Source organism: Mauremys mutica, chromosome 5 (assembly GCF_020497125.1).
Source record: "Mauremys mutica isolate MM-2020 ecotype Southern chromosome 5, ASM2049712v1, whole genome shotgun sequence".
Taxonomy (NCBI): Eukaryota; Metazoa; Chordata; order Testudines; family Geoemydidae; genus Mauremys; species Mauremys mutica.
The window spans coordinates 41,744,721-41,757,082 of NC_059076.1; the positions used below are offsets into that span (position 1 = coordinate 41,744,721).

General features: G+C 39.7%; 1 long non-coding RNA gene across 1 annotated transcript; it reads left to right on the forward strand.

Moving 5' to 3' along the window:
- Positions 1 to 1,274: 1,274 nt before the first annotated feature.
- On the forward strand, positions 1,275 to 11,727 carry LOC123370642. The gene is made up of 3 exons (XR_006579493.1): positions 1,275 to 1,410; positions 9,814 to 9,867; positions 11,366 to 11,727. It is a non-coding gene; the product is annotated as an uncharacterized LOC123370642 (long non-coding RNA).
- Positions 11,728 to 12,362: the final 635 nt, after the last annotated feature.

Here is a 12,362-nt window from a genome sequence, read left to right on the forward strand (position 1 = left end):
TTGATTAGGGACAGGTGTTCACCTAATGTAATTATAAACTATTATACAACCTATTGGGTGAGGTTGGAGGCAGGTGAATTCTAGGTAGAATCATGACAAATGACATTCATGCACTGTAATGTCATGCCTTTATAGTATAATTCATTAGGTCCCATCGGAACTGCCAGTGAATACAGGAAGAGTGGCATGTGGATTGGATGGATTGAAGCTCAGTGTAACATCCAGGAATCAAAGAAGAGAAGCAGGATGATTTTTTTAAATGAAATGTGACAATGATTTAACCCTTAATCTGCTACTAGTCTGCCAAATGTAACTAAAAGGGTGATGTAAGTCAATGCAGCGCATAAGGGCTGTGTATCCCATACATTTCAATGCTGGTACACTAAATTGCACCAAGTGGGCATATGGCCCATTATGCTTAAAGTATCTTGCGTGTCTCTGAAGTTTTGTTTGCTTGTTAAATTCAGTGTCAGCAGAGGCCCAACCAGTGAATTTGGGGGCGGAAGAGTAACCTGGAACTGAAAATGTATTTGTCCTATAACCACAGTGAAGAGGACGTTAACAGATTAGTAAAAATGTCAAGGGATGGGATGGTGGAATTATTCCCACCACTGGTCATATCCATGCATGACAGTATTATAGGGAGCTAACATGAAGTTTTTACTTCCATTAAGTGAAAAGAGCCATGGGTCTATAGCAATTACAGAGACCCAGGCCACTGGTTGAGGTGAATGCAAGACTGTCTTTATTTTCTGTTTACGCAGATCTTTATCTACTTGCTATATGCCCCTAGTTACCATCCTGAATAGTGGCTCTAAAAATTCATAACTAACTTCACAAATTTGACATTTTAGGCAACAGAAAAGGATATTCCACCACATGGAAAGAAAAACAGTTATACCATATCAGGGACAGTACATTGGATTCCAAGACTGAATTCAATATTACCAGAGAATAGTTCCCTTTCCAGGGTCCTGAAATGCAAAGTAGTGATTAGAGTTTGCTGTCTTTGGTAGGCATGCATAGAGGGTACCAATCTGGCTTGCACAGTCAGTGAATACATGAAAAACATTGACAAAATTTTGCCTGAAGGACATTTACAGCTCTGATACCTGTGATTCTGCATTTAGTCATTTTTGCTTAGAAAGCCAAATCTTGTTGTTAAGTCCAGACAATAGCATTTTGTAATATGTTCCTGATACATGGAATGGTAACTCTGTGATTTATAACTGACCAAATGCTTAATTATCAACAGAAGGGACTGCAATAAATGTAGCAGTTAAGCCAGATGACAGAAGCAGAAAGAAATGGTGCCAGACTTCCTCGGCTTACAGTGACCTTTAGAAGGCTGTTGTCAGATATACTTTTCCCCTACAACGTATTTCTAAAAAGGACAAGGTAGTTGAGCAGGTCAGTTACTTTTAATGTACTGTTCAGTGAGGTGGAAATATGAATGCTTGACTATAACCTCCCTTTCCTGCTATTGAGAGCTTTTCATAATATACTGCACAGTCTGGGTTCCAGGCACCAGCAGAGAAGTTCTGCTTTTGTTCACCTTACCCGAACAGAATAGAAGATGCAGCTTTTGTTTCAATTAAAAACTTATATAAATCGGACAAGGGAGAGCTTGTGTGTCAGAAATACAAAAATACAGCTTGAAGCTTGGACAAGCTTAGCAGCACAGATTTTACAAATTTGGCCTGAAGAAGTCTCCCTTAGGAGATCTTATTCTTGTAGACTATGGAAACCTTCTGTCTCAGTCTCAGCTGTGATAACATGTCAGAAGTATGCACAAAAGGGCATGTTCTCGGCTGGTGTAAGCTGTTATGGAGCCAATGGAGTTACATGGAACTGTAACAGTTTACACTGTTACAGCTGAGGCTCTGCACCCTTGGGTTTCCACTGCTTGACCACATCAAGCAGTTGGCAGACATGACAGAATTTGAACACAGATTATTTTAAAGAGGAAATCTACTTTTATTAGCACAGAAAGTTCCAAGAACTCCATTAGTAGATATCTAAAAGGAAGATCTAATTCAAGTATAATCTCCTGTAGGAAAAAAGGGGCGAGGAGGATAGAATAAGTTCATTTGGTTTCATGGCAGCAGAAGAGGTTGTTTCATGAAATACTGACAAGGGATGGGAGGGTGAAAAGAGGCAATGAAGGTCAGTATTTCAAGGGATTACAATACCAGATGGCAGTAAACACAAGTTAAGAGCTTCACTGGGTATGAATCTTCCTCTTCCTGTCATCTTTGGATTTTTAATATAATTTTACTGCATATTTGTCATAGCCCCTGGGAGGTTATATAAGGGTCAGATTCCGCTGGACAGAAAACATGTTAATATATACATAAAGTGAGCTATGCATCAGCCTGCTTATTATTAACCAATGTGTCCCAGAACAGATGTGTCTGTTGGGAACACAACAATAACAGGACTGCCTGTAGGACTGTTATAGGATGACCTGTTTTGTGGGGGAAAACAAATACACATACGCTCTGAGACCCTGACTGAACAAGGCACCTAATCACATGCCTAACTTTAAATATGTAAAATTTCATTGACTTCAGGGGGACTATTCTCATGTTTAAAATCAGGCATGTGCTTAAGTAGCTTGCTGAATCAGGGATTCAGGTAGTGATAGATGACAGTTTGTCCCTGCTGCTAGCTTTGGATAAGTCAGCCTTTGAATGAGAAGAGGAGTAACACAGGTTTGGATAACTTAGTATGACTTCTATAAAAATAAAAAAATACATACAAGATTATTCCTGGACAAGTGATCTGAACTTTCTTGTGGTTAACAGGGAATAGACATAATTTTCCCCTTAAACTGTTTGCATTTCAGGCAAAACAAAGAACATATTTTTCCCCTCAAAGAAAAACTAATATGACAGTAATATAAAAAAAACCAGACAGAAAACTGCATGTTTATGCTAATGCTATGTAATTGAACATCCAATGTTTCAGTTTGGTTTCTTGTCAGAATCTTTTGGGGTCATTTTCTGCTACATTACAGTTTTCTATTTATTTTTAATTCTACTAGCATATAAGCAAAAATAAAAAAGCAGCGCAGTATAAGGCAACAAATATAAAGTGACACTCATGCATTTTCCATTATCCTTTAAAAATTAAATGAGCCCCGGACTTTCATTTGGATTTGTCTCCCAAGGATAATGTATTAGGGCATCCTAGAGGAGAAAATTCCCTGTTGATTTTTGTGTTTGTTTGTTTGTTTTCTTCTAATCATAAGGGGGAAAAAAGGAAGAGTGAACTGATATCAGACTGATGTCACGTAAAAGACTGATAAACATGTGGGCGCAGGGAGGAAATTTTTGTATCATTTGTGGGAAGACAAAATTACTATAAAATACCTACAATATATGTTACCCAGTAATAGAATGAGATCTTTTGTTCATTTTTGTTGGCAGAGTCTTTCTAATCTCTAAAGACAGCTAGATTAACACGAGAATTGGTGAGAGATTTCACATACCCTAAAGCCAACTTCCTTCTAAAAGTATGAAAACCTTGATTGGAACAATTAATTAAAAACTTTTCTCCTGAAGCCAAAAAGTGCCTTGCTATAATTGTAGGCAGATTTTTTTTGTCCTTCAAGTGAATCTCTGCTTTGTGTGATCCTCTTTTAAGAACAAGGGAGCTCAGTAATGAAGCTTTCATAATACTGTTTCAGTGCTAAAGGTAATCTATTTATGCCAGAGTAGCATGTTTGGTCTCACTCAGTTTGAGGATACAGCTGACACAATGCAAGGGAAAATGCTACTTATCCATTTTCACATGTGCTCCACAAATAGCCCCTATGAAAACAATGCACAGAGATGCCATCCATGTAAATGTACAATAAAATTCTTCTAAATAAGAGACAGCCTTTGGGACCCTATGGCTGAAGATGTCCCATCCTCCTTTTCAATGTCCCCCAATCTTGGGGAAAATATAAATATAAAAGATAATCTCAGCATAAAAAGAAAATAAATTTCCAACTCTTTCTTCCAAGATAGTTCTGAAACTGAAAATGGATATAATGAAGATTAATTGCTAGGCCTGAAAGATACAAGCAGCTGAACTTCACTTCTGCAGCTGAAAGATTCCCTCCATCCAAAAATCCACCTTCATAAATGCACACTATTTATGTAAAAAAAAGTTACTCCTGGGGGAATTCTGTGCCACTGCGCATGCGCAGAATTCATGTGTCCCACAGAATTTTATTTTTTTCCACAGAAAAATCATTGTGCCAGAGAAGTGCTTCAGTTCCATCTTTCACCCACCAGAGACCTCTGTGGTGCCAGAACAGCCAATAGCATGAATGCAGAAGGCTGTTATGGTGCCACACTGGCCGCTCAGGGGCAAAAAGTGGAACTGAAGCACTTCTCAGGCACAATATATTTTCTGTCTTTGTGCAGTGGCACAGAATTCCCCCAGGAGTGAAAATTCATCAGAGCACATGGACTCGGAGCTATTGGGATGACAGCATTGAGCCAGAGGCTAAATGGGAGTGGAGGTGCATGGCCACATGGGGTTGGGGGAGGAGGCTTCAGGGACCCATCTGGATGGGGGGCACAGGGACAGGGCAGATGTGCCTGACTGAATGGGAGAGGCTTCGGATAAGCCAGGGTCTTCATGGGAGAGGCTCCCCAACTCACTAACAACCCCCCCCCTCCACTGCAAAAAAACCTGTTCCATACTTCTCCCATCACATCCAACAACCTTCCAGGATCACTCCAGGCATCTTCCTTCTCCCTCAGTGCCTCCATTACTCCTGACACTCCCAAGCCTTTGCACTGCTTCTGACAGGTGCAGGAATACATTTCTGTATTGTAATTTAAATAAATTACTCAAAGTCCTGTATTAATATGCCTAGCAATATTCAGTGTTTTTGAACAACAGTGCTATATAGGTAAGCTTGGCAGGCTTAAATTTAAACATTTACTCATTGGTAAACATTGATTTCACCTGATGAACACAAATTGACAAAAAATTCCACCAATAAGTCAGCAAGCACAGCACCCCCCACACCTAGCTCCTGGACAGATCTAGTGTCCCTTCCCCTGGCCATTCAGGGAACTCTTTGCAGTCCTGCCGAATGGCATCACTCATCACCAGGATTATGGGGCCCATTCTTGGACATGCGCCATCAAGCAGCTCAGTGGCCTTCCCCAGAGCCAGCAGCTTGTCCTCCTCATCATGACCTTGGCTAGGAGTCTCTCCTCTGCCCCACCAGGACCGGGGCCTTCCCTGCAATTTGGGCCTGTAAGGATCCAGTGTCACTGGCCATGAGGCCCTGCAGAAAGCCCTCTTCAGCTCCACTGGCACAGCTCCACACACTCAATCACCATCCACAGCTGTGGAGGTTGTCCCCAGGCAGGAGCCGTTCAACAGCAGTGTCCCTTCCCCTGTGGCCAGGGGCTTGTTTATGTCTTCTACCTGAGCCCCCACCCTCTCTCTCCTCCCCTGCTACCTCTCTTCATTTAGCCCCCTTACCACAACTTCTCTCATCACACTGCAGCCCCAAACCTCCCTCTCCCAGGGCCAGGGGTCTCTGCTCGGTTGGGCCAGGACCACAGCCTCCCCTGTACCTTGCACCCTGGTGTTCCAGGCCTCTCTGCAGTGCTGGGAGCCTCCATGATGTCAGTGCTGGGAGCTCCCTATAGCCCCACTGTCAGTGCTGGCCTGACCCAAACCCCAACCCTATCTTCCCATAATTTCCCCACAACTTGCACATTCAAATTAAAATTAGAAATTGAACAAAATGTTCAATAAAATCTGTATTAATTATCAAAATTGGAAAAAAAAATCTGCCAAGCCAATGCATACCTAAAATGTAATGTAACTAAGGTTGAATAGCTAAGAATTAGGGGTGGGATTTTCAAAAACACCTGTGTGTCCTGACAGGTACACAACACAGAACAAAAAGATGGTCCCTGCTCCAAAGAGCTTACAATCTAAAACAATAGGCAACTGATGGATACAGAAAGATGTGGAGTATAAGTGAGCAATCAGTTAATATTGCATGATAGGCTCAGCACACCAGCAGACTAACCATCATCAATTTTGTAGGAATCACTGCAAAGGAGAGTTTAAAGAGGGATTTGAAGGTGGATAATATGGTAGTTTTGTGGAACTTTACCAGCAGTGCCTCCTTAGTGTGTGGGACAGCATGGGAGAAAGCACAAAGGTATTTGCTTGAAAATTTAATGAGTGGGCAGAGTAGGCTGGCACAGTGGGCCAATCTGAGGTGAGTATTAACAGCTCAATAGCAAACGAGAGATAAGGAGGAACTGACTACGAAGGGCGTGAAAGTGAAGATATAAACAGCTTATGTTTGACATGATATGGATGGCACTTTCTTTCCATTTACACTTCAACAGTTGTCAAACATTTTAATAGTATGGATCAAATCTTAATAGACAGATATGGATCAAGGATATACTGACTCACACGAGCTAGGAATCTGGTCCTTTTCAAAGATCACCCTCTTTTCCTCTCACAACTACTTATACTACATCCACCACCACCAGTGATCACCCCACACAGATCACTTCCTTGTTGAAGAATTCTTTCATGGTTTAGTGCTCCATAGATGCTCGCACCATGGAAGAGGGCATGGCTGTGACATCTTTATCTACCAGTACTCCCCACCTCCTAGATTGGCCCCATATCCATACATAGTTGTTTAGAAAGCTTGAGAGAGAGAGAATAACTCATGAACTAACATTTCTGGAATCAAAACACTGCGAAGTTTTTCCAATACTATTCTTCAGCACTTGTTTTCCCGTTTATTTGGGGCTAAGTAGGAAAATTTCTGTGTTAGACAAAGGGGAACCAATAAATACAATTTAAAACAAAAGAGAGTGAATTGACATTTTCAGACACTAGACCATATATAATTTAGATGAAGTAAAAGGATTTTAGTTGCTAAATGCAAAACCAAACCAAACAAGACCCTTATACTAATGCAATATTAAGATTGAAAGGTCAAACACTCAAAAGTCAAGATTCCCAAACTGTTGTTTTTTTGCAGTTTTTAGCTGACCCTATTTCACATCTTGTCTAAGTTTCTCAAAAGTGATATAAGTTTTTGGGTGCCCAGCTTCAGACACATTTGCAGGGTTTTCACAGGCTGGATGTTCTGCATAAACTGAAATTCAGGCCTCTTTGCGATGGCTAAAGCTGGGTGCCCTAAAACTGGGGCACCCAAAAACCATATGTTTTATATCTACAATTGCACATGGATATTTTATGGACACAACTTTGGTGCTGATGTTTGAAAGCTTGGTTCATAAAAATTAACTTTAACGGAATAAAGTCACAGTGTATCCAAGGCTGCCATTACTGACCTGGAAGAAACAGAAAATATAAAGCTGAATATCGTGTTGATGTTGCTAAGCATTAATTAATGGCATTCTCTCAAACACCAAATCTTACAATCTTTCACTTACATTTTTTTTCTCCAAGTGATCTCAGTCTATGAACAATATTTTTAGCACTCAACTGAAATGTTAAGTAGTCTGTCTTCATATACTGTCATTTCTGGAACATTACATTTCTGCATATATGGTACTTCTATCATATATGTAATGGAAGACACTAATGCATCATGTCACATTTCAGATGGGCTGTTTGTCTTGCTTAGGTTAGGTAGGTCATGTCATATTTGGAAACTAAATGGCTGAAGATGAATTAGGTGACACTCTGATGAGATGTGACACATTCGAAATTCTCTAATTGCAAATGGCCACTGTGGTTTATCATGCCAAAATACTGTTAAAAATACTGAGGTATAAAATATGCAACAAAAAGCACTTAGAGAACCAGGTGCGCACACTGATCCACAGATATTTGCATTTTATATTTGCTATGTACTTACTGATATAAACTTATAATTAATAGTTCTGAGGGTTTGATTACATACAATTCCCCTCCCCATTCCACACATCCAAAATCAAAGCTAAATGCAAAAGCAATACAACAGATTCAATACTAGAAATACCAAACCCCCAAAGAATACCAATACTGTATTGTGTTCAACTTGAAGTAATGTTTCCTATGGGGCAAATCTTGCATCCAGCTCTATGGAGGCAGAGGTCATTGACAGAAATGAAACATCACAGTTCTACAGCGTGTGCAAGTGTGGCAAAGCAGCAGCAGGATGACAATAGCAAGCATAGGTATCCAGACCCTGTGAGTTTCACAGCAGAGTTCCACATAGGCTTCTGATGCAACTCTGCACAGTGTTTTTCAGGGGATGACTTGGGGCAGGGTAGAATTAGACTAGAGGAACTACAACTGCATTATCTTCCTTGCCTTTTCCCTTTAGATAGAGGATGGAAGGGCACAAACACTGTGGAGACTACACCAGAAACTGCTAATACATTATGTATGGGTGAGAATCCCTTTCCCCTTCAGAGTTCCCCACCACTCAGCTAAATTTTCTGGCTTAGGAAATGGAGACAAAAATTTTGTCTATTTCTAGATATTCTACAGGCTTCGTCTAATCCTACAATAGCCAGGAATAGATCCTTAACAACCATCCTCCCTGAAAATAAATTAAAATTCCTATTAGAGACACATGGCAGGTGAGGTAATATTTTTTATTGGACCACCTTTAGCTGGTGAAAGAGATAAGGTTTTGACAGAGCTCTTCTTCAGACCTGAAAGCTTGTCTCTTTCAACGACAGAAATTGGTCCAATAAATGATATTACCTCATCCACCTTGTCTCTCTCTAATATCCAGGGGCCAACATGGTGACAACAACACTACAAACAAGTCCTACTAGACTTCAATATTCCTTGTCTTCCTTAATTCCATTTGATTTTTACTTGCTTCCATTTTTACTAGCTATCCATTTTTTCTAAGCTTTCTTGTCGTATTCTAAGGAAGAAATACAGATTTTGTTTTAGTTACAAATACAAGTCTTTAGCCGTAGCTTCTTTCTTCTGCTCTGTGTAGTCCACACTCTTTCCACTACAAATTTGATCCACATCCCCATTTCTTCTGTTCTCTCTTCTTTAGTCATTCTCAAATCATCCTGCTACTAGAAATATACTATGACACTTTCTGTGCTTCTGTCTTGGAGGTATGTAAGTAACATAACTGAAACAGATGTTTTTCAGAGCCATGCAGAATTAGATGTCTTGCTGTTAGGGCAATTTCTACTCGGGTTAAATAGTCCTCACTTTCCACATTTTTGCCCAGCTTTAGGGTCTGGTCAAGTGCTAGCAACCTACATTTTGTATTAATTTTAAATTGTCAAATATTCTGGATGCACATACAGCCCTAGAGAAATATCAAGGCTTCTAATACACATGGACATAAGAACATAAGAATGGCCATACTGGGTCAGACCAAAGGTCCATCAGCCCAGTATCCTGTCTTCTGACAGTGACCAATGCCAGATGCCCCAAAGGGAATGAACAGAACAAGTAATCATGTGATCCATCCCCTATCACCTATTCCCAGCTTCTGGCAAACGGCATGACACATGAATGTTCTAATAATCTGGTATATCAGTAACACACTAAAGCTTGACAACTGCAGTTTCAGTAGTTTGAAGGTGCTAGTGAACCTAAACTGAATTAGCAAAGGAGTACAATCAAGGAAAATGTTCTTCAGTGGAATAATCTGATGCTTATCACACTACACCATGCTGCTGAGGAAATTGTTGGATGTAAATTTATCATGATTATCTTTGTACAGGAATACACAGGAAAAAAACCTGACATGTCCAAACGAGAACTTTGGCCTATGTGTCAATTAACCCTTACATTTATCAGCTGTTTTTTTTTTCCTTCCATCAGGCGTAACCAGTACCTTGGATCCATATTCTGGACTTCTGAAAAGTTTGAATGCCAGTGAGTTTATATATCAATATTATGGTATCTAAAAGTTTTCCTGAGTTTGAATGTGCCCCTTTAAGCAAACTGGTGAGATAAAATAGATTATTTTACTTCAGAAGTTTGAGCTAACATGTTATAATTAGTCTATCAAATTGTCTCAAAATCACATTGAATTCACATTGTTTCCAATAAGATGAAAATCACAAGACTTCTACTATTCAGTATGAGATGATATGCTAGAGAAAAAGGTTAAAAATAACCCAGATGTAACTCTTTTGAGAAGGGCTATTATTTCCACAGATTTTATTCCCCTAAGAATATAAATGTTTACTGCCTGAAATCAGTGTGTGAATTTCAGCATTAGCTGGTGGGATGGAAATGGATTTAATCTTGTCTCTGTACTCCAGAATGGTAAAGCTCAAGAGAAAATAATAAAATCAGTCTAAAAAAACTGAGAGGTAGGAGAGGTAGCCCAAATAGATGTAACCTACATGTTCTTTTAGCCCCTCATCAGATTTGCAGCCCCAACTTAGACAACTTAAACATTAGTATGATGGTGAAAACAGTCTGTGGCATTTGAATATAGGGGGCTAAATTACAGCACTTTCCACATTATATCTGAACTTGATCCTAAATGTTTTGTACAAAGTCTAGAACTTTAAAAAATTATTTCACAAAACTTGAATTTCAGAAAAAAATCCCTCTTTAATTGAAACCATTATTTTGAACTAGAAAATTAATTATGTGTATATGTCTGTGTATACACAAAATGGAAATGTGCTAAAAATGATTATTTTTAGAAAAACTTTTGCCTTCTTCTAGGGCTGCCAGGAGAATAAAAAATATTCAACCATTCAGATTTTGTGAGATCCAAATAAAACTTGAGCTTCTAATATTTCAGTTTCCTTTCTAAATCTAAACCCCCACTTTTTAATTAATTAATGGCTCATAAATGTGGTCTCTGGCCCACTGATGGTGCACTGCAAGCCAGTTGATAACATGATGATCTCTCTCCTTTGACTCCTACTACTAAATGTCATGAAAAGAAAACCATTTAGTACGTTCCTAATTTTTTCATTGCCAAGGGATGTTTTCCATTTACCACTGGAAAAGGAGGTTGTCTGGATAATCATGATTGGAAGGAGATACAGTCCCTGAGACAATCTCTCTGTTAAATATAAAAAATGGGGAACATAATAACAGCCATACTGGATCAGACCAATGATCCATCTGGCCCAGTATCCTGTCTTCCGACTGTGGCCAATGCCAGGGGCCCCAGAAGGAATGAACATAACAAGTAATCATCAAATGATCCATCCCATTGCCCATTCCCAACTTCTGGCAAACAGAGTCTAGGGGCCAGAACATCCCTTTCCCTGGTAAGTGCTGTGGCAGGATATATGAGAATGATACTTCCATAAGGATCCCCTCACAGAAATTCCTCCTATGGCTTCCTGTTGAGTGAGTTGCAGTTTGGCCTCTGCAAAAAAACTGTTGTCTTTCTTCCCCCCAGCTGGCGGGATCCATCCACATGGAGAAGCCTTTATTGAAGTTGTTCCATCATCTCTTGGGGAAGAGGTGGAATCTTCAGAAAATAGAATATAACTGAGGCTGTGTTATCATTTCAAGGGATATTCCAAGGGCTTGGAGATGGGACAATGCACATTCCCCTTGCCAAGTCCCAGTTGGCCCATTCATCCCTCTGGCTATGTCGTCATCATACTTCCTCCAGTGTGGACCCCATGGAGCCCTGTCAGAAGTATCTGAACCCCTCCCAATTCAGAGTGGTGTTGTGAACAATTGCAAACTGCTGAGAACCTTTCTGGTAAGGAGTAAGAGTCAGAGATTAATTTGAATCCTCACCTTCAACAACTACACCAAGACATGCTTTTGCTAAAAACCAGAGATTGGATTTGGTTGCTGGTTGGCTTGAGCCAAATGATTGTTAGTAACAGTTGATATGACCTGCAGTCATATCAATAAACTCCCCTAGTATTGTTGTCAACCATTCATTGCTGAATCATTTCTCTTCCATTGACAATAGTCAGAGGAAGCATCTTATAAATGACCAAGACTAACTGGTTCTGATTTAAATTCGTATGTTAAATTATTTTGGTCACATCTTCCCCTGACTATGCAGCAGCTGTGTGGTGACAGGCTCTGGGAAGAGGAGTCCAAGTGCTCTGGAGAGACAGCTGTGACTAAATCACAGAGATTGGCATTAACTGTGTTAACCTGGGCCTGGGTGTGCTAGCTGTGTTACTAGTGCTATGCTATAGTCAATAAGCAACTTGAGTTTTTATCCTCTACTCTTCAAGCAGTGCTGCATAATCTGGGTCCAATATTTATTTAGATTTATAAAGTCCACTAACCAATATACATGTACAACATATAAAACAAACAAACAGGAGGGTGAAAAACAAAGTAAAAAATAAATGGTCACTTCCTTTTGATAATATATGTAATTTAAAGATTAATGATAGTCAGCATTAAAATATTAATTACTGTTA